Here is a 21,388-nt window from a genome sequence, read left to right on the forward strand (position 1 = left end):
ATTAACCAAACTCACCTCTTGCGCAAGAAATGTGTGTAAGGGTTGTTATGGCAACCATACAGTATATACATAAGTAAAATGATACAAACATCAGACAATTAAATAAAAAATGCAAATTATATTAGATTTGTAAAAAATATAATAGATCCATATTATCTTTGTAAAATCTAATACAATGTTGTTTACAGTATACTGTATTTCAGTTTTCACAATTTTAACTTCTATTTTTTTACTAAGATTTATTACAGTTTTAAAAGAAACAACAAAAAAAGAAACAAAAGTATATTTACTAAGACAAAAGCTCTGTAAGTTAGATGTGACATCAAACACATATTTCTTTTGAGGCAGAGTTTTGATTTACTTCTGTTATCAAATTTGATGTCCTTCATGGTTTTCTTTGTTGAAGAGGATACTTAGGTAGGCACGCTGAGACACTGTATGGTAGCAGTGTGTAAAAACTCTGCTGCCATCTAGTGCTCTTGCAAATGTATAACATGGTTAAAAGCATTATTGCAAATCTTCTGCCATATAGTGCTCTATACACGTGTACACTCCTGAGCCTACTTACCCGTTCTTACACTAAGAACAAAGTAAGTCTGAAAACTAAAACTAAATGGCAATTTTTTATTTTAAATCTTACACTTTATCTGAATCATAAAATGTTTGGGTTTCATGTTCATTTATATAATATATAAACATAAGTGCGTGGGAAACATATACATAGTATATATCAGCAATTATTCACAGCATTTGAAAAGCTCTGTATACAAACATTTTTAAAGTATTTAAACAGTCTATCTTTGAAAGTTTTGAAGTCTAGGGAAATATCTCTTGAGAGTACATTTACATTGAGAATAGCCACTTCCAAATAACTATGTTGAATGTTGCAGGGACATAATCATGAAGCCTGCATACTATTCTCCTGCCTCTGCCTGGATGTTTAATTAAAGAAAATAAAGCCAATCACAAGAGACAAATGTGTGCAAGCACCAATCACCATCTAGCTCACACTTGTGTAGGATATGTGAGTATTCTTTTTCAACAACTGATACCAAGAGAACAAAGGATATTTGAAAATGGAAGTGAATTTAAAAGTGTCCTAAAATGGCATGCTCTATCTGAATCATGCAAGTTCAATTTTTTGACTTTCCTATCACTTTAAAAAAGAATATATACATATCCTACACACTACTGGGAACCAGTTGGTGGCTACACACATTGGCCTAGATTTGGAGTTCGGCGGTAGCCGTCAAAACCAGCGTTAGAGGCTCCTAACGCTGGTTTTGGCCGCCCGCCGGTATTTGGAGTCAGTGATTAAAGGGTCTAACGCTCACTTTTCAGCCGCGACTTTTCCATACCGCAGATCCCCCTACGCCATTTGCGTAGCCTATCTTTTCAATGGGATCTTTCTAACGCCGGTATTTAGAGTCGTTTCTGAAGTGAGCGTTAGAGCTCTAACGACAAAATTCCAGCCGCCTGAAAATAGCAGGAGTTAAGAGCTTTCTGGCTAACGCCGGTTCATAAAGCTCTTAACTACTGTACTCTAAAGTACACTAACACCCATAAACTACCTATGTACCCCTAAACCGAGGTCCCCCCACATCGCCGCCACTCGATTAAAATTTTTAACCCCTAATCTGCCGACCGCCACCTACGTTATACTTATGTACCCCTAATCTGCTGCCCCTAACCCCACCGACCCCTATATTATATTTATTAACCCCTAACCTGCCCCCCACAACGTCGCCGCCAGCTACTTAAAATAATTAACCCCTAATCTTCCGACCGCAAAGCGCCGCCACCTACGTTATCCCTATGTACCCCTAATCTGCTACCCCTAACCCCGCCGACCCCTATATTATATTTATTAACCCCTAATCTGCCCCCCTCAACGTCGCCGACACCTGCCTACACTTATTAACCCCTAATCTGCCGAGCGGACCTGAGCGCTACTATAATAAAGTTATTAACCCCTAACCCGCCTCACTAACCCTATCATAAATAGTATTAACCCCTAATCTGCCCTCCCTAACATCGCCGACACCTACCTTCAATTATTAACCCCTAAACTTCCGACCGGAGCTCACCGCTATTCTAATAAATGTATTAACCCCTAAAGCTAAGTCTAACCCTAACACTAACACCCCCCTAACTTAAATATAATTTACATCTAACGAAATAAATTAACTCTTATTAAATAAATTAATCCTATTTAAAGCTAAATACTTACCTGTAAAATAAACCCTAATATAGCTACAATATAAATTATAATTACATTATAGCTATTTTAGGATTAATATTTATTTTACAGGCAACTTTGTATTTATTTTAACCAGGTACAATAGCTATTAAATAGTTAAGAACTATTTAATAGTTACCTAGTTAAAATAATAACAAATTTACCTGTAAAATAAATCCTAACCTAAGATATAATTAAACCTAACACTACCCTATCAATAAAATAATAAAATAAACTACCTACAATTACCTACAATTAACCTAACACTACACTATCAATAAATTAATTAAACACAATTGCTACAAATAAATACAATTAAATAAACTAGCTAAAGTACAAAAAATAAAAAAGAACTAAGTTACAGAAAATAAAAAAATATTTACAAACATAAGAAAAATATTACAACAATTTTAAACTAATTACACCTACTCTAAGCCCCCTAATAAAATAACAAAGCCCCCCAAAATAAAAAATTCCCTACCCTATTCTAAATTAAAAAAGTTACAAGCTCTTTTACCTTACCAGCCCTGAACAGGGCCCTTTGCGGGGCATGCCCCAAGAAGTTCAGCTCTTTTGCCTGTAAAAAAAAACATACAATACCCCCCCCCCCAACATTACAACCCACCACCCACATACCCCTAATCTAACCCAAACCCCCCTTAAATAAACCTAACACTAATCCCCTGAAGATCTTCCTACCTTGTCTTCACCATCCAGGTATCACCGATCCGTCCTGGCTCCAAGATCTTCATCCAACCCAAGCGGGGGTTGGCGATCCATAATCCGGTGCTGAAGAGGTCCAGAAGAGGCTCCAAAGTCTTCCTCCTATCCGGCAAGAAGAGGACATCCGGACCGGCAAACATCTTCTCCAAGCGGCATCTTCGATCTTCTTCCATCCGGAGCGAAGCGGCTGATCTTGAAGACCTCCGGCGCGGATCCATCCTCTTCTTTCGACGTCCAACTGAAGAATGAAGGTTGAGCTCGCATTCTATTGGCTGTTCCGATCAGCCAATAGAATGCGAGCTCAATCTGATTGGCTGATTGGATCGGCCAATCGGATTGAACTAGATTCTGATTGGCTGATTCCATCAGCCAATCAGAAAATTCCTACCTTAATTCCGATTGGCTAATAGAATCCTATCAGCCAATCGGAATTCGAGGGACGCCATCTTGGATGACGTCCCTTAAAGGAACCTCCATTCTTCAGTTGGACGTCGAAAGAAGAGGATGGATCCGCGCCGGAGGTCTTCAAGATCAGCCGCTTCGCTCCGGATGGAAGAAGATCGAAGATGCCGCTTGGAGAAGATGTTTGCCGGTCCGGATGTCCTCTTCTTGCCGGATAGGAGGAAGACTTTGGAGCCTCTTCTGGACCTCTTCAGCACCGGATTATGGATCGCCAACCCCCGCTTGGGTTGGATGAAGATCTTGGAGCCAGGACGGATCGGTGATACCTGGATGGTGAAGACAAGGTAGGAAGATCTTCAGGGGATTAGTGTTAGGTTTATTTAAGGGGGGTTTGGGTTAGATTAGGGGTATGTGGGTGGTGGGTTGTAATGTTGGGGGGGGGGTATTGTATGTTTTTTTTTACAGGCAAAAGAGCTGAACTTCTTGGGGCATGCCCCGCAAAGGGCCCTGTTCAGGGCTGGTAAGGTAAAAGAGCTTGTAACTTTTTTAATTTAGAATAGGGTAGGGAATTTTTTATTTTGGGGGGCTTTGTTATTTTATTAGGGGGCTTAGAGTAGGTGTAATTAGTTTAAAATTGTTGTAATATTTTTCTTATGTTTGTAAATATTTTTTTATTTTCTGTAACTTAGTTCTTTTTTATTTTTGTACTTTAGCTAGTTTATTTAATTGTATTTATTTGTAGCAATTGTGTTTAATTAATTTATTGATAGTGTAGTGTTAGGTTAATTGTAGGTAATTGTAGGTAGTTTATTTAATTATTTTATTGATAGGGTAGTGTTAGGTTTATTTGTAACTTAGGTTAGGATTTATTTTACAGGTAAATTTGTTATTATTTTAACTAGGTAGCTATTAAATAGTTCTTAACTATTTAATAGCTATTGTACCTGGTTAAAATAAATACAAAGTTGCCTGTAAAATAAATATTAATCCTAAAATAGCTATAATATAATTATAATTTATATTGTAGCTATATTAGGATTTATTTTACAGGTAAGTATTTAGCTTTAAATAGGAATAATTTATTTAATAAGAGTTAATTTATTTAGTTAGATGTAAATTATATTTAACTTAGGGGGGTGTTAGTGTTAGGGTTAGACTTAGCTTTAGGGGTTAATACATTTATTAGAATAGTGGTGAGCTCCGATCGGAAGATTAGGGGTTAATAATTGAAGGTAGGTGTCGGCGATGTTAGGGAGGGCAGATTAGGGGTTAATACTATTTATGATAGGGTTAGTGAGGCGGATTAGGGGTTAATAACTTTATTATAGTAGCGCTCAGGTCCGCTCGGCAGATTAGGGGTTAATAAGTGTAGGTAGGTGTCGGCGACGTTGTGGGGGGCAGATTAGGGGTTAATAAATATAACATAGGGGTCGGCGATGTTAGGGCAGCAGATTAGGGGTACATAGGGATAACGTAGGTTGCGGCGGTTTACGGAGCGGCAGATTAGGGGTTAAAAGTGTAATGCAGGTGTCAGCGATAGCGGGGGTGGCAGAATAGGGGTTAATAAGTGTAAGGTTAGGGGTGTTTAGACTCGGGGTACATGTTAGAGTGTTAGGTGCAGACGTAGGAAGTGTTTCCCCATAGGAAACAATGGGGCTGCGTTAGGAGCTGAACGCTGCTTTTTTGCAGGTGTTAGGTTTTTTTTCAGCTCAAACAGCCCCATTGTTTTCTATGGGGGAATCGTGCACGAGCACGTTTTTGAGGCTGGCCGCGTCCGTAAGCAACTCTGGTATCGAGAGTTGCATTTGCGGTAAAAATGCTCTACGCTCCTTTTTTGGAGCCTAACGCAGCATTTGTTTTAACTCTCGATACCAGAGTTAAATTTATGGTGCGGCCAGAAAAAAGCCCGCGGAGCGTTAACAGCCCTTTTACCGCCAAACTCCAAATCTAGGCCATTGTCTTTTGTCTTTTGTCATTGACTCTTCAGAGTTCCTAGCAGTGCATTGCTAGGTTAAACACAGTTATATGCCAGCAATAGTGGAATAATACAATACTCTAACACTTTTGCACCTTTAATAATCATTTTCATAGAGAATACTAGGCAATAGACATGTGCAGGCCAGAACATTTTTTTTTTTACAAAATTCTCTTTTGGACATTCAAGGAAATACCCCCCCCCCCCACCACCGTATATTTGTTGCCAGCACTTTCAAACAAAACTAAAATCACCTGTAACTAACAATACTTATCTTACGCGCTCTGGAGAGTGCGCTAACCTGATCCTCTTTTCGCTAACATCTGACTTAACGCTCTCGGCTCCCAGGACCTGCATTAACCTTAGTGAAGGTCCTGGGAGCCGAGCACGCAAACTTCCTGTTAGTGCGGAAGAAGAAAATCGGGTCAGTGTGCCTTCCAGTGGGTTAAGATAAGTATTTAAACCTTAAAAAATTAAAGGAAACAAAGGAATGTTGACAAATTTCATCAAAATTTTTAGTTTTCTTTAATTTTAGTTGGTGCATTCATTTGGATTTTCGTTTATCCGAAAACGCATCCACATGTCTACTAGGCATGCTAAACATAGGCTGAATACGGCCGCAGACAGTGGCATTTGGTTAGTTTAGGCGCTGGATATATTATTGTAGTGCAACACACAAAGGTCTGGATTTGCACATGTCACCATGTTGTTGTGCAGGAAAAAAAAAATACAAAAATCATAATCTATTTTAAAGACAAACAAAATTTGGATTTCCGCTTAAAGGGCCAGTAAACCTAGAAAATAATGTTATATAATTCTGCACATAGTGCAGAATTATATTAGTGCTAGCTTTATAGAACATAATATTGCCTGTGAATTTTTATTAAAAAAGAGGGTTTTTCAGACCCGCCCTCTGTGCTCTACTGAGCGGGTCTGGTTTTCCCTCTGAGCACATCTGGGCAGCTGTCTAGACCAGTGCTTTCCAAACTGTGTGTCGGGACACACTAGTGTGTCGGCAGCAGTGTGTAGGTGTGTCCCTGCTTCAGCACAAATTTTTTTTAATTTAATATTTGTAAACATTTTTTGGGGGTTTCTGACTGTCTGCCTGCCTGCCTGCTACGCATATAACATGGTTGACAAGTGATTGATACCTAGGGGGTCACAGATCATCTTAACCTATTGTCGCAGCTCAGTGGGAACTGAAACTATTCTCATTGGCGACTTTGGCGGCACATTGGCTCCTGACTGCATGTGTAGTCTCCTTAATTGGCTCGTGACTGCATGTGTAGTCAGTGAGTGGGACAGCAGTGTGTTTGCAGTGTGGGCAGTAGTCAATCAGACTCACCGAGTTCTGAGGGCGGCAGCTTAAATGCTGAGTTGAAGTCAGAAGTCAGTGGGGGGGGTTTTTGCAGCTAACTCCCAGTAGTGCATTGCTGCTCCTGCTCTTGATATATGGATAGGAAGTGGAAGCTTAAAAATGCTTGCTGATAAAATGTGTCTTTATCTAATATTCCACCAAATATTCAGAAATTGTGTTCATCCCATCAACCTCATACATCCCATTAAAATAGTAAGTAGTTATTGGTGTAGTTATTATAAACTTTTTTTAATTCTTGCACATACATACTGTTACTTGTAAATACATTTAGTTATTATATAATTTATGTATGTGTCCGTATCTCTTAAAACAAGTTAGTTTAACCTCCTTTTTGCTAGTACAACTGATTTACTGTGTCACGAAATGATGTAGGTCTAAAAAGTGTGTCACCAAGATGATAAGTTTGGAAAGCTCTGGTCTAGACACAGCCCGGCCCGACCGCTCCATTACACTGAATGATGCTCGCTCCCGCTGTCAGACAGAGCAGTAGAGCACAGAGGACAGGTCTGAAAACGGTCTTTTTTTAATAAAAATTCACAGGCAATAGTATGCTATATTATATAACATTATTTTCTAGGTTTACTGGCCCTTTAAGCGGAAATTCAAACACAGTTTGTCCTTAGGGCTGAGGTACAGTTTTATTTGATTATGTAAATAACGCTTTTGATTTTAAGCCTTTATTTGATAATCCAAATGTGGAGTCAAGGCTTACTGTGCATAAGTGGCACTGACAACTCCACATTAATATATGGAAGCTTTCTTGCTATAAAGGGGTTAATCTTTGCACGCTTTCAGTTATACAGTACTGACATTTCTTTTGCTTAATAAAGGTCATTTACTGTTATAAAGGGATGTTGGTGCCACATCTGCTTTATAATTACCCAGCTAATTTATGTTTTATTTTGTCTTTCTTAAGACAGCACATTGTTTTTTCTGCATTGAACCTGCTTAGCAAAGAAAAAGTCTGCTTCTTAATTACGGTTTCCTGCGGTCATTGCTTCTACTTGATCTTTCATCTTTCATCGATAAGGCCTATTAAGGGCTTCTGTAAAGATTTATGTTCAGGATGTTCGCAGCATCCAGGGAGCGGTTTATTTGATGTCATCAAGTGCTTCAGTTGTGTGCGGGGAAAGTCTTCCGAATATTGTATGTAAAGTATTTTAACACAAATTTGTACAGTAATAAATATACTGAGTGTTTTTTTATTTTGTTACTTAAATAGACATAAAAGCATCAGAGGAGTTTTAAACTAGTGATGGTAGAATATTCTGCACCTCTCCAGACTATGCACTGGTTTGTTTATGTGTCCTATGCCGAGGGAACCTATTTAAAGTGACATAAACACTTTGAGATGGTAATATAAAATGATAAATCGTATTTATTAAGAAACTCTGCAATATACTTTTATTATTTATTTTGTCCCCTTTTCCTGTAATTCCATTCTGAAATTGTGAGCATTTCAGTTCCTGTTAGAAATGGAAGTGCAGAACACTGTTATATACCACACAGCCATTGGCTGCACACTCTAGTGACCTATTGATAACTGTCTCTAATTGGCCACAGCAGAGAAGGTAACCTAAGTTACAACATGGCAGCTCCCATTGTTTTATAGACACTAAGGGGTAGATTTACTAAGCAGCGCATTCTGCTTCCTCTGACTATCGTTTCTGGCTCACCTGAAACGTAAGTTAAGAAGCAGCGGTCGTCAGACCTTTTAGGTGGCGGACTGAAATCATCCCGATCCGATACAATCGGGATGATTGACACCTCCTGCTAGCGGCCGATTGGCCACCGGTGAGCAGGGGGCGGTATTGCACAAGCAGTTCTCTAGAAATGCTTGCACAATGATAAATGGCAACAACGTATACTGTCAGCATTTAGCGATGTCGAGCGGACATGATTCGCTATAGGGAATCATGTCTGCCCAGCATTTAATAACTTGACCCCTAAAACTTGGCACTTATTTTGTCAATATTTAAACAACTAATACAACTTTAAAAACTACATCTACGTGTTATTCCCAGACTAATCTTTTATTTGAATGCATCATTCTATTTAGCGTTTATTTAGTCACAAATTACAAATAATCTCATAGGAAATAAAAATATAATATTTTAAACAATGTTATAAATTATATATATAAATATATACAGTATACATACATATATATAATCAATACAAATATTTGCATAGGAAATTAGCACATCTAGGCAAGATTCCCCGCTTACTTTTCCCCATAAATACTCCATATAAAATGTTACCAATGCACAAGAGAATTCTGGGTAAGACATCTTACCCAGAATTCTCTTGTGCATTGGTAACATTGTATATGGAGTATTTATGGGGAAAAGTTGCACAAGAGAATTCTGGGTAAGATATCTTACCCAGAATTCTCTTGTGCATTGGTAACATTGTATATGGAGTATTTATGGGAAAAAGTAACAAGGGAATCTTGCCTAGATGTGCTAATTTCCTATGCAAATAACAGAATTTATGCTTACCTGATAAATTACTTTCTCCAACGGTGTGTCCGGTCCACGGCGTCATCCTTACTTGTGGGATATTCTCTTCCCCAACAGGAAATGGCAAAGAGCCCAGCAAAGCTGGTCACATGATCCCCCCTAGGCTCCGCCTTCCCCAGTCATTCGACCGACGTAAAGGAGGAATATGCATAGGAGAAATCATATGATACCGTGGTGACTGTAGTTAGAGAAAATAATTCATCAGACCTTATTAAAAAACCAGGGCGGGCCGTGGACCGGACACACCGTTGGAGAAAGTAATTTATCAGGTAAGCATAAATTCTGTTTTCTCCAACATAGGTGTGTCCGGTCCACGGCGTCATCCTTACTTGTGGGAACCAATACCAAAGCTTTAGGACACGGATGATGGGAGGGAGCAAATCAGGTCGCCTAGATGGAAGGCACCACGGCTTGCAAAACCTTTCTCCCAAAAATAGCCTCAGAAGAAGCAAAAGTATCAAATTTGTAGAATTTGGTAAAAGTGTGCAGTGAGGACCAAGTCGCTGCCTTACATATCTGATCAACAGAAGCCTCGTTCTTGAAGGCCCATGTGGAAGCCACGGCCCTAGTGGAGTGAGCTGTGATTCTTTCAGGAGGCTGCCGTCCAGCAGTCTCATAAGCCAATCGGATGATGCTTTTAAGCCAAAAAGAGAGAGAGGTAGAAGTTGCTTTTTGACCTCTCCTTTTACCAGAATAAACAACAAACAAGGAAGATGTTTGTCTGAAATCCTTTGTAGCTTCTAAGTAGAATTTTAGAGCACGAACTACATCCAAATTGTGCAATAAACGTTCCTTCTTTGAAACTGGATTTGGACACAAAGAAGGCACGACTATCTCCTGGTTAATATTTTTGTTAGAAACAACTTTCGGAAGAAAACCAGGTTTAGTACGCAAAACCATCTTATCTGCATGGAACACCAGATATGGAGGAGAACACTGCAGAGCAGATAACTCTGAAACTCTTCTTGCAGAAGAAATTGCAACCAAAAACAAAACTTTCCAAGATAATAACTTGATATCAACGGAATGTAGGGGTTCAAACGGAACCCCCTGAAGAACTGAAAGAACTAAATTGAGACTCCAAGGAGGAGTCAAAGGTTTGCAAACAGGCTTGATTCTAACCAGAGCCTGAACAAAAGCCTGAACATCTGGCACAGCCGCCAGCTTTTTGTGAAGTAAAACAGATAAAGCAGAAATCTGTCCCTTCAAAGAACTTGCAGATAATCCTTTCTCCAAACCCTCTTGAAGAAAGGATAGAATCTTAGGAATTTTTATCTTGTTCCATGGGAATCCTTTAGATTCACACCAACAGATATATTTTTTCCATATTTTATGGTAGATTTTTCTAGTTACAGGCTTTCTAGCCTGAACAAGAGTATCAATGACAGAATCTGAGAACCCTCGCTTTGATAAAATCAAGCGTTCAATCTCCAAGCAGTCAGTTGGAGTGAAGCCAGATTCGGATGTTCGAACGGACCTTGAACAAGAAGGTCCCGTCTCAAAGGTAGCTTCCATGGTGGAGCCGATGACATATTCACCAGGTCTGCATACCAAGTCCTGCGTGGCCACGCAGGAGCTATCAAGATCACCGATACCCTCTCCTGTTTGATCCTGGCTACCAGCCTGGGAATGAGAGGAAACGGTGGGAACACATAAGCTAGGTTGAAGGTCCAAGGTGCTACTAGTGCATCCACTAGAGTCGCCTTGGGATCCCTGGATCTGGACCCGTAGCAAGGAACCTTGAAGTTCTGACGAGACGCCATCAGATCCATGTCTGGAATGCCCCATAATTGAGTTATTTGGGCAAAGATTTCCGGATGGAGTTCCCACTCCCCCGGATGAAATGTCTGACGACTCAGAAAATCCGCTTCCCAATTTTCCACTCCTGGGATGTGGATTGCAGACAAGTGGCAGGAGTGATTCTCCGCCCATTGAATTATTTTGGTCACTTCTTCCATCGCCAGGGAACTCCTTGTTCCCCCCTGATGGTTGATATACGCAACAGTCGTCATGTTGTCTGATTGAAACCTTATGAATTTGGCCTTTGCAAGCTGAGGCCAAGCCTTGAGAGCATTGAATATCGCTCTCAGTTCCAGAATGTTTATCGGTAGAAGAGATTCTTCCCGAGACCAAAGACCCTGAGCTTTCAGGGGTTCCCAGACCGCGCCCCAGCCCACCAGACTGGCGTCGGTCGTGACAATGACCCACTCTGGTCTGCGGAAGCTCATCCCTTGTGACAGGTTGTCTAGGGTCAGCCACCAACGGAGTGAATCTCTGGTCCTCTGATCTACTTGTATCGTCGGAGACAAGTCTGAATAATCCCCATTCCACTGTCTGAGCATGCACAGTTGTAATGGTCTTAGATGAATTCGCGCAAAAGGAACTATGTCCATTGCCGCAACCATCAAACCTATTACTTCCATGCACTGCGCTATGGAAGGAAGAAGAACAGAATGAAGTACTTGACAAGAGATTAGAAGTTTTGATTTTCTGGCCTCTGTCAGAAAAATCTTCATTTCTAAGGAGTCTATTATTGTTCCCAAGAAGGGAACTCTTGTTGACGAAGATAGAGAACTTTTTTCTACGTTCACTTTCCACCCGTGAGATCTGAGAAAGGCTAGGACAATGTCCGTATGAGCCTTTGCTTGTGGCAGAGACGACGCCTGAATCAGTATGTCGTCCAAGTAAGGTACTACTGCAATGCCCCTTGGTCTTAGCACCGCTAGAAGGGACCCTAGTACCTTTGTGAAAATTCTTGGGGCAGTGGCCAATCCGAATGGAAGTGCCACGAACTGGTAATGTTTGTCCAGAAAGGCGAACCTTAGGAACCGATGATGTTCCTTGTGGATAGGAATATGTAGATACGCATCCTTTAAATCCACCGTGGTCATGAATTGACCTTCCTGGATGGTAGGAAGAATTGTCCGAATGGTTTCCATTTTGAACGATGGAACCCTGAGAAATTTGTTTAGGATCTTGAGATCCAAAATAGGTCTGAATGTTCCCTCTTTTTTGGGAACTATGAACAGATTGGAGTAGAATCCCATCCCTTGTTCTCTTAGTGGAACAGGATGAATCACTCCCATTTTTAACAGGTCTTCTACACAATGTAAGAATGCCTGTCTTTTTATGTGGTCTGAAGACAATTGAGACCTGTGGAACCTTCCCCTTGGGGGTAGTTCCTTGAATTCCAGAAGATAACCAGATAACCTTGGGAGACTATTTCTAGGGCCCAAGGATCCAGAACATCTCTTGCCCACGCCTGAGCGAAGAGAGAAAGTCTGCCCCCCACCAGATCCGGTCCCGGATCGGGGGCCAACATCTCATGCTGTCTTGGTAGCAGTGGCAGGTTTCTTGGCCTGCTTACCTTTGTTCCAGCCTTGCATTGGCCTCCAGGCTGGCTTGGTTTGAGAAGTATTACCCTCTTGCTTAGAGGATGTAGAACTTGAGGCTGGTCCGTTTCTGCGAAAGGGACGAAAATTAGGTTTATTTTTAGCCTTGAAAGACCTATCCTGAGGAAGGGCATGGCCCTTTCCCCCAGTGATATCTGAAATAATCTCTTTCAAGTCAGGGCCAAACAGCGTTTTCCCCTTGAAAGGTATGTTAAGCAATTTGTTCTTGGATGACGCATCCGCTGACCAAGACTTTAGCCAAAGCGCTCTGCGCGCCACAATAGCAAACCCTGAATTTTTCGCCGCTAATCTAGCTAATTGCAAGGTAGCGTCTAAAGTAAAAGAGTTAGCCAATTTAAGAGCGTGAATTCTGTCCATAATCTCCTCATAAGAAGAATCTTTATCTAGCGACTTTTCTAGTTCATCGAACCAGAAACACGCTGCTGTAGTGACAGGAACAATGCATGAAATTGGCTGTAGAAGGTAACCTTGCTGAACAAACATCTTTTTAAGCAAACCTTCTAACTTTTTATCCATAGGATCTTTGAAAGCACAACTATCCTCTATAGGGATAGTAGTGCGTTTGTTTAGAGTAGAGACCGCCCCCTCGACCTTAGGGACTGTCTGCCATAAGTCCTTTCTGGGGTCGACTATAGGAAACAATTTCTTAAATATAGGGGGAGGGACAAAAGGTATGCCGGGCCTTTCCCATTCTTTGTTTACAATATCCGCCACCCGCTTGGGTATAGGAAAAGCTTCGGGGGGCACCGGGACCTCTAGGAACTTGTCCATCTTACATAATTTCTCTGGGATGACCAAATTGTCACAATCATCCAGAGTAGATAACACCTCCTTAAGCAGAGCGCGGAGATGTTCCAATTTAAATTTGAATGTAATAACATCAGGTTCAGCTTGTTGAGAAATTTTTCCTGAATCTGAAATTTCTCCCTCAGACAAAACCTCCCTGGCCCCTTCAGACTGGTGTAAGGGCATGTCAGAACCATTATCATCAGCGCCCTCATGCTCTTCAGTATCTAAAACAGAGCAGTCGCGCTTTCGCTGATAAGTGGGCATTTTGGCTAAAATGTTTTTAATAGAATTATCCATTACAGCCGTTAATTGTTGCATAGTAAGAAGAATTGGCGCACTAGATGTACTAGGGGCCTCTTGTGTGGGCAAGACTGGTGTAGACACAGAAGGGGATGATGCAGTACCATGCTTACTCCCCTCACTTGAGGAATCATCTTGGGCATCATTTTCTCTAAATTGTTTGTCACATGCATCACATCTATTTAAATGAGAAGGAACCTTGGCTTCCTCACATACAGAACATAGTCTATCTGATAGTTCAGACATGTTAAACAGGCATAAACTTGATAACAAAGTACAAAAAACGTTTTAAAATAAAACCGTTACTGTCACTTTAAATTTTAAACTGAACACACTTTATTACTGAATATGCGAAAAAGTATGAAGGAATTGTTCAAAATTCACCAAAATTTCACCACAGTGTCTTAAAGCCTTAAAAGTATTGCACACCAAATTTGAAAACTTTAACTCTTAAAATAACGGAACCGGAGCCGTTTTTATATTTAACCCCCATACAGTCCCTGGTATCTGCTTTGCTGAGACCCAACCAAGCCCAGAGGGGAATACGATACCAAATGACGCCTTCAGCAAGCTTTTTCTGTGTATCTGAGCTCCTCACACATGCATCTGCATGCCTTGCTTCCCAAAAACAACTGCGCATTAGTGGCGCGAAAATGAGGCTCTGCCTATGATTAGAGAAGGCCCCCAGTGGAAAAGGTGTCCAATACAGTGCCTGCCGTTTTTTTAACAAAATTCCCAAGATTAAAATAACTCCTCAAAGCTATAAACCATTAAACATGCTTATAAAATAATCGTTTTAGCCCAGAAAAATGTCTACCAGTCTTTAAAGCCCTTGTGAAGCCCTTTATATCTTGTTAATAAAATGGCTTACCGGATCCCATAGGGAAAATGACAGCTTCCAGCATTACCAAGTCTTGTTAGAAATGTGTCATACTTTAAGCAGCAAAAGTCTGCACACTGTTCCCCCCCACTGAAGTTACTTCATCTCAACAGTCCTGTGTGGAAACAGCCATCGATTTTAGTAACGGTTGCTAAAATCATCTTCCTCTTACAAACAGAAATCTTCATCTATTTTCTGTTTCAGAGTAAATAGTACATACCAGCACTATTTTAAAATAACAAACTCTTGATTGAAGAATAAAACTACATTTAAACACCAAAAAACTCTTAACCATCTCCGTGGAGATGTTGCCTGTGCAACGGCAAAGAGAATGACTGGGGAAGGCGGAGCCTAGGGGGGATCATGTGACCAGCTTTGCTGGGCTCTTTGCCATTTCCTGTTGGGGAAGAGAATATCCCACAAGTAAGGATGACGCCGTGGACCGGACACACCTATGTTGGAGAAATTTGTATTGATTTAATTTTGAGTTATGGAGGATTTTAATCTAAATTTTTATCTCCATCATAATTTTAATGAATTTTTACATATATATATATATATATATATATATATATATATATATATATATATATATATATATATATAAATATATACAGTATATATATATATATATATATATATACACATATATACAGTATGCATACATATATATATATATATATATATATATAAATATATACAGTATACATACATACATATATATAAATATATACAGTATACATATATATATCTATAAATATATACAATATACATACATATATATAAATATATACAGTATATATATATATATATATATATATATATATATATATATATATAGACAAATAAATACCTAAATTCACATGAAAATCAAAATGAAACTTTCATGATTACTAAAGTGTACAAACTCTTGGTCCCATTGTTGAAACTTAGTTCCTTTCCACGAGAGCATACTGAGGTAGGCTCTGCCTGTTGCAGTCTATAGCTGCCCTTCTGTAACATTAATTTGTAGAAACCCAAGTCTAAATAGCTCAGAAGCCGTTCCTTGGAAAAGACATCTCCTATTAACGAGGTATTTCAAGGATGTATGAATCCATTTAGAAAATTAAATTAAAAATTAAATCCCTAAATAGTAGAAAAAAATAAAACAATAAAAAAACACCTAGAAATTAATTCACAAAACTGATTACTAACAATAATAATTACTAATGATAACAATAAAAAAGGGATATTTGTTAAAGGGGCATTTAGATGGGCACTGACCTCATTGACACAAGATAAGCCCCCATGGTATAAAACTATACATTTAAAGCACAAAGAGATTTTGTGTTTTGTGAATAGAACTGTATATGGAAACATGCATATTACTAACTGTTGTAGTGGTGCAGACACGCTTTATTTAACCCCTTAATGACAACAGTACTTTTCCATTTTCTGTCCGTTTATGACAAAGGCTATTTTTACATTTTTGCGGTGTTTGTGTTTAGCTGTAATTTTCTTACTCATTTACTGTACCCACACATATTATATACCGTTTTTCTCGTCATTAAATGGACTTTCTAAAGATAGCATTATTTTCATCATATATTATAATTTACTATAAAAAAATTATAAAATATGAGGAACAATGGAAAAAAAACACTTTTTCTAACTTTTAGCCCCAAAATCTGTTACACATCTGCAACCACCAAAAAACACCCATGCTAAATTGTTTCTAAATTTTGTCCTGAGTTTAGAAATACCCAATGTTTACACGTTCTTTGCTTTTTTTGTAAGTTATAGGGCCATAAATACAAGTAGCACTTTGCTATTTCCAAACCACTTTTTTTCAAAATTAGCGCTAGTTACATTGGGACACTGATATCTTTCAGGAATCTCTGAATATCCCTTGACATGTATATATTTTTTTTTAGAAGACATCCCAAAGTATTGATCTAGGCCCATTTGGTATATTTCATGCCACCATTTCACCGCCAAATGCAATCAAATACAAAAAATCGTTCACTTTTTCACAAATTTTTTCACAAACTTTCGGTTTCTCACTGAAATTGTTTACAAACAGCTTGTGCAATTATGGCATAAATGGCTGTAAATTCTTCTCTGGCATCCCCTTTGTTCAGAAATAGCAGACATATATGGCTTTGGCCTTGCTTTTTGGTAATTAGAAGGCCGCTAAATGCCACTCCGCACATACGTGTATTATGCCCAGCAGTGAAGGGGTTAATTAGGGAGCATGTAGGGAGCTTTTTGGGGTAATTATAGCTTTAGTGTAGTGTAGTAAACAACCCAAAGTATTGATCTAGGCACATTTTGGTATATTTCATGCCACCATTTCACAGCCAAATACGTTCAAATAAAAAAAAACTTTACATTTTTCACAATTTTTGGTTTCTTACTGAAATTATTTACAAACAGCTTGTGCAATTATGGCACAAATGGTTGTAAATGCTTCTCTGGGATCCCCTTTGTTCATAAATAGCAGACATATATGGCTTTGGCGTTGCTTTTTGGTAATTAGAAGGCCGCTAAATTCTGCTGTGCATCACACGTGTATTATGGCTAGCAGTAAAGGGGTTAATTAGGTAGCTTGTAGGGAGCTTGCAGGGTTAATTTTAGCTTTAGTGTAGAGATCAGCCTCCCACCTGAAACATCAGACCCCCTGATCCCTCCCAAACAGCTCTCTTCCCTCCCCCACCCCACAATTGTTCCTGCCATCTTAAGTACTGGCAGAAAGACTGCCAGTACTAAAATAAAAAGTATATTTGTTTTTTTGTGTGTTTTTTATAGCATATTTACATATGCTGCTGTATAGAATCCCCCCTTAGCCCCCAACCTCACGGATCCCCCATCAAACAGTTCTCTAACCCTCCCCCTCTAGCTTAATGGGCGCCTTCTTGGGTACTGGCAGCTGTCTGCCAGTACCCAGTTTAGTAAAGAAAAATATGCTTTTATTATTTTTTGGCCATTTTTTGGCCATTTTCTGTAGTGTAGCTTCCCCTCCCTGAACCCTTCGATTGTTTTTTAAATTAAAATCCCCCCCTTTTCTCCCAATTTTTTATTAAATTTTTCTGTAGTGTAGCAGAAAACAGAGGTAGAGACTCTGAAAGACATAAACAGAGGAGTTGGTATGGATACAGAGACAAGAGTCATTCTGAATATAGAAACAATAGTAATTCTGGATATAACTCCTATTATACTGATGACTTTAGAAGTGGAAATGATAGATATCATAATACATTTAGGGAAAGAGAGTTTGCAAGGGGGAGACAATTTAATACAAATATAAATTCTGATTGGAATCCAATATGCACAAATAGATTTGAGAAATTACCAGTAGAAACTAATACTCTAAGAAATGATAACTATTTTTCGGGGGAAGCCCAGCAGCACAAGGGACATCAAAAAAACAGAAAATCATGAACAATCCACCTCTAAGAAAAAGAAACAGAGAGGGACAAGAGGAGGAAGAAAGGGAAAGAGACACGAAGAGAATTGTTCCTGCCATCTTAAGTACAGGCAGAAAGACTGCCAGTACTAAAATAAAAAGTATATTTGTTTTTTTGTGTGTTTTTTATAGCATATTTACATATGCTGCTGTATAGAATCCCCCCTTAGCCCCCAACCTCACGGATCCCCCATCAAACAGTTCTCTAACCCTCCCCCTCTAGCTTAATGGGCGCCTTCTTGGGTACTGGCAGCTGTCTGCCAGTACCCAGTTTAGTAAAGAAAAATATGCTTTTATTATTTTTTGGCCATTTTTTGGCCATTTTCTGTAGTGTAGCTTCCCCTCCCTGAACCCTTCGATTGTTTTTTAAATTAAAATCCCCCCCTTTTCTCCCAATTTTTTATTAAATTTTTCTGTAGTGTAGCAGAAAACAGAGGTAGAGACTCTGAAAGACATAAACAGAGGAGTTGGTATGGATACAGAGACAAGAGTCATTCTGAATATAGAAACAATAGTAATTCTGGATATAACTCCTATTATACTGATGACTTTAGAAGTGGAAATGATAGATATCATAATACATTTAGGGAAAGAGAGTTTGCAAGGGGGAGACAATTTAATACAAATATAAATTCTGATTGGAATCCAATATGCACAAATAGATTTGAGAAATTACCAGTAGAAACTAATACTCTAAGAAATGATAACTATTTTTCGGGGGAAGCCCAGCAGCACAAGGGACATCAAAAAAACAGAAAATCATGAACAATCCACCTCTAAGAAAAAGAAACAGAGAGGGACAAGAGGAGGAAGAAAGGGAAAGAGACACGAAGAGAACAAAATAGAGTATAAATCGGGGATACTTAATCTAAGTAGTAGGATACTAACTACAGAGGAAGAAATGGTACTTAACCTAGATCTGAGTTTTGCACCAACAACAAGACTCAATACATTTAATACCCATGTACACATAAGTCAATATGTAAGGAATCTTACCCTTAAAAGATTATTTCTAAAGAATCCAGTTGGAAGAAATATAATACAGAATCAGACTAACTCAATTGTAGCTAAAACTGATCCTGAAATAAAACACACAGATTTAAAACCCAATTCACACTTCTTACCCTACTAACGAAAAAGGCAGAAATCTATAATTATTCGAGAAACTAGTGCAAAAAGATATAGCTAATGCTAAACTGAATAAATATACTACTAATAACCTAACCAGAAAAGAAAGAAACACAATTGAGACCCTCCAAAAAGATAAAGGGCTGACCATCAAGCCAGCTGACAATGGAGGTGGGGTAGTAATACTAGACACTGAAAAAAACCTAGAAGAAGCTAATAGATTGCTAAATGATGTCCTATCAGGAGCGAAAACTAGATCCTACAAAGAAGTTCTCAAGTAGATTAACAGAGATTCTAGATGATTTTAAAAAGAAAGGGATAATTTTAAATAGGGAATATAATTTTCTAAACCTTAAGCACCCAAAATCACGGTATTTTACTACCTACCAAAGGTCCATAAAGATCTGGTAAACCCACCTGGGAGACCAATTATATCGGGCATAGGCTCAATTACATCCAACCTCTCCCAGTACATAGATACATTCCTACAGTAGTACGTAAAAAATCTGCCGTCATACCTGAAAGACAACAGAGATATACTGCAATGTATGAGTCAAACACTGTCAGGGATTCCTCTCATACTACCTGTCAGTTATCACTGTTCCTTTAATTCTCCGCTCACCTTATCCTCTCCACCCTATTTAAGGTTGCCTCCCACTTCACAAGTTGCTTAGTATTGAAGTTATACCTCTGATACACTACAAGCCAACTCCTGCTGTGTACTCTGTTCAACAAGACGGATCCACACGACCTGATCACACAAACTGCCAAAGTGAACGCTGTTCACATTTCTACGATCCAGCATTTGACAAAGTTACTTGCTACTATAATCCCACAGAGCTTTCTAACACTTTGTCATCTCTACCGCTCTGTATTTTCTCTGCTCCGGATTCCTCTGCATCGGCAGTCAGCTGGAAAAGAACTACGCACATCCAAGCCATGCGGCGGTGACGTCACACGCCAACTTCAGCACAATCGGATTGACACAGCCCTCTGTAACCGCGCGAAGTATCATTCAGCTCTCACAACGATTTGTTCTCCGGTAAGCCCCTTAAAGTTCATAAGTACTAAGCTCTGCTATCCTGCACCTCATTTTCACTCCTATTTGGATATTATGCTACTCGGACAATATACAACCTGTAGTTCTCCTATTACACTCTATATTCAGTAGGTTGAATTACACCTTTTCTGGTTATACATTCTGCACTAACATTCCGTTATTATATACAGAAGTTTCTGCTCCTTAATTGTTTTATTTAGTTCTGCCCTATATGCCTTATCTGACCTCTGGGGTGTAAACCGGTTACCCTGCTGCAATTTCTCTCAGTGCATTGGTCTGCACATGTGGCAGCTATAGGGTAATCTTATTTACACCACCATTACAGAAATCACAGCTTGGTGTTACAATGAAGATACAACCACTCATTGTATTCTTCAGTAACTTTCTGTGTGTTTGCATTAAAACCCCATACCTATCCTAATGATAGGGTGAGGGTTCTTACTACGATATCATACTTAAGAGGTGAACCCCGTACTTGGGCGAACACATTTTTTGAGAATAACGAAGAAATCTTAAACTCATTAGAGAATTTCTTTACAGCTATGGGTCAGTTGTATGAGGACCCATACAAACAGATTACGGCAGAAACAGCCATGAGAGGGTTGAAACAAAAAAAGAGAGTTGTAGAAGACTACATCACCGAATTCAAGAAATGGGCAAAAGATTCACAGTGGAACAACTTATCATTGCGGAACCAGTTTAGATTGGGTTTGTCTGACGCTATAAAAGATGAACTTTCACGTTTAGATCTACCCCCTACACTTGAAGAATTGATGACCTTGTCCATCACCATAGACAGACGCCTCAGAGAAAGGCAGCAAGAGAGGTCTTCACATGATTTCCCTTACAAAAAACAAGTCACTACCTCACATACTACTTCCACTACTAAAACCTTGGCCGAACCTATGGACATAGGATTCGTAAAAGGACCTCTGTCTACCCAAGAAAAGCTCAGACGACGCAACCTAAATCTTTGTCTATACTGTGCTTCTGACGATCACACAGTAAAAGATTGTCCATCCCTTCTTAGACAGAATAAGGGTAAGATTTCATACCAGCCTTTTTGTTGTACTACCCAGGTACAAACTCATTCTTATTTAACACTGTCTCTTCTCTTACAGTGGGAACAACAGC

The sequence above is a fragment of the Bombina bombina genome, chromosome 8 (genome assembly GCF_027579735.1).
Source record: "Bombina bombina isolate aBomBom1 chromosome 8, aBomBom1.pri, whole genome shotgun sequence".
Taxonomy (NCBI): domain Eukaryota; kingdom Metazoa; phylum Chordata; class Amphibia; order Anura; family Bombinatoridae; genus Bombina; species Bombina bombina.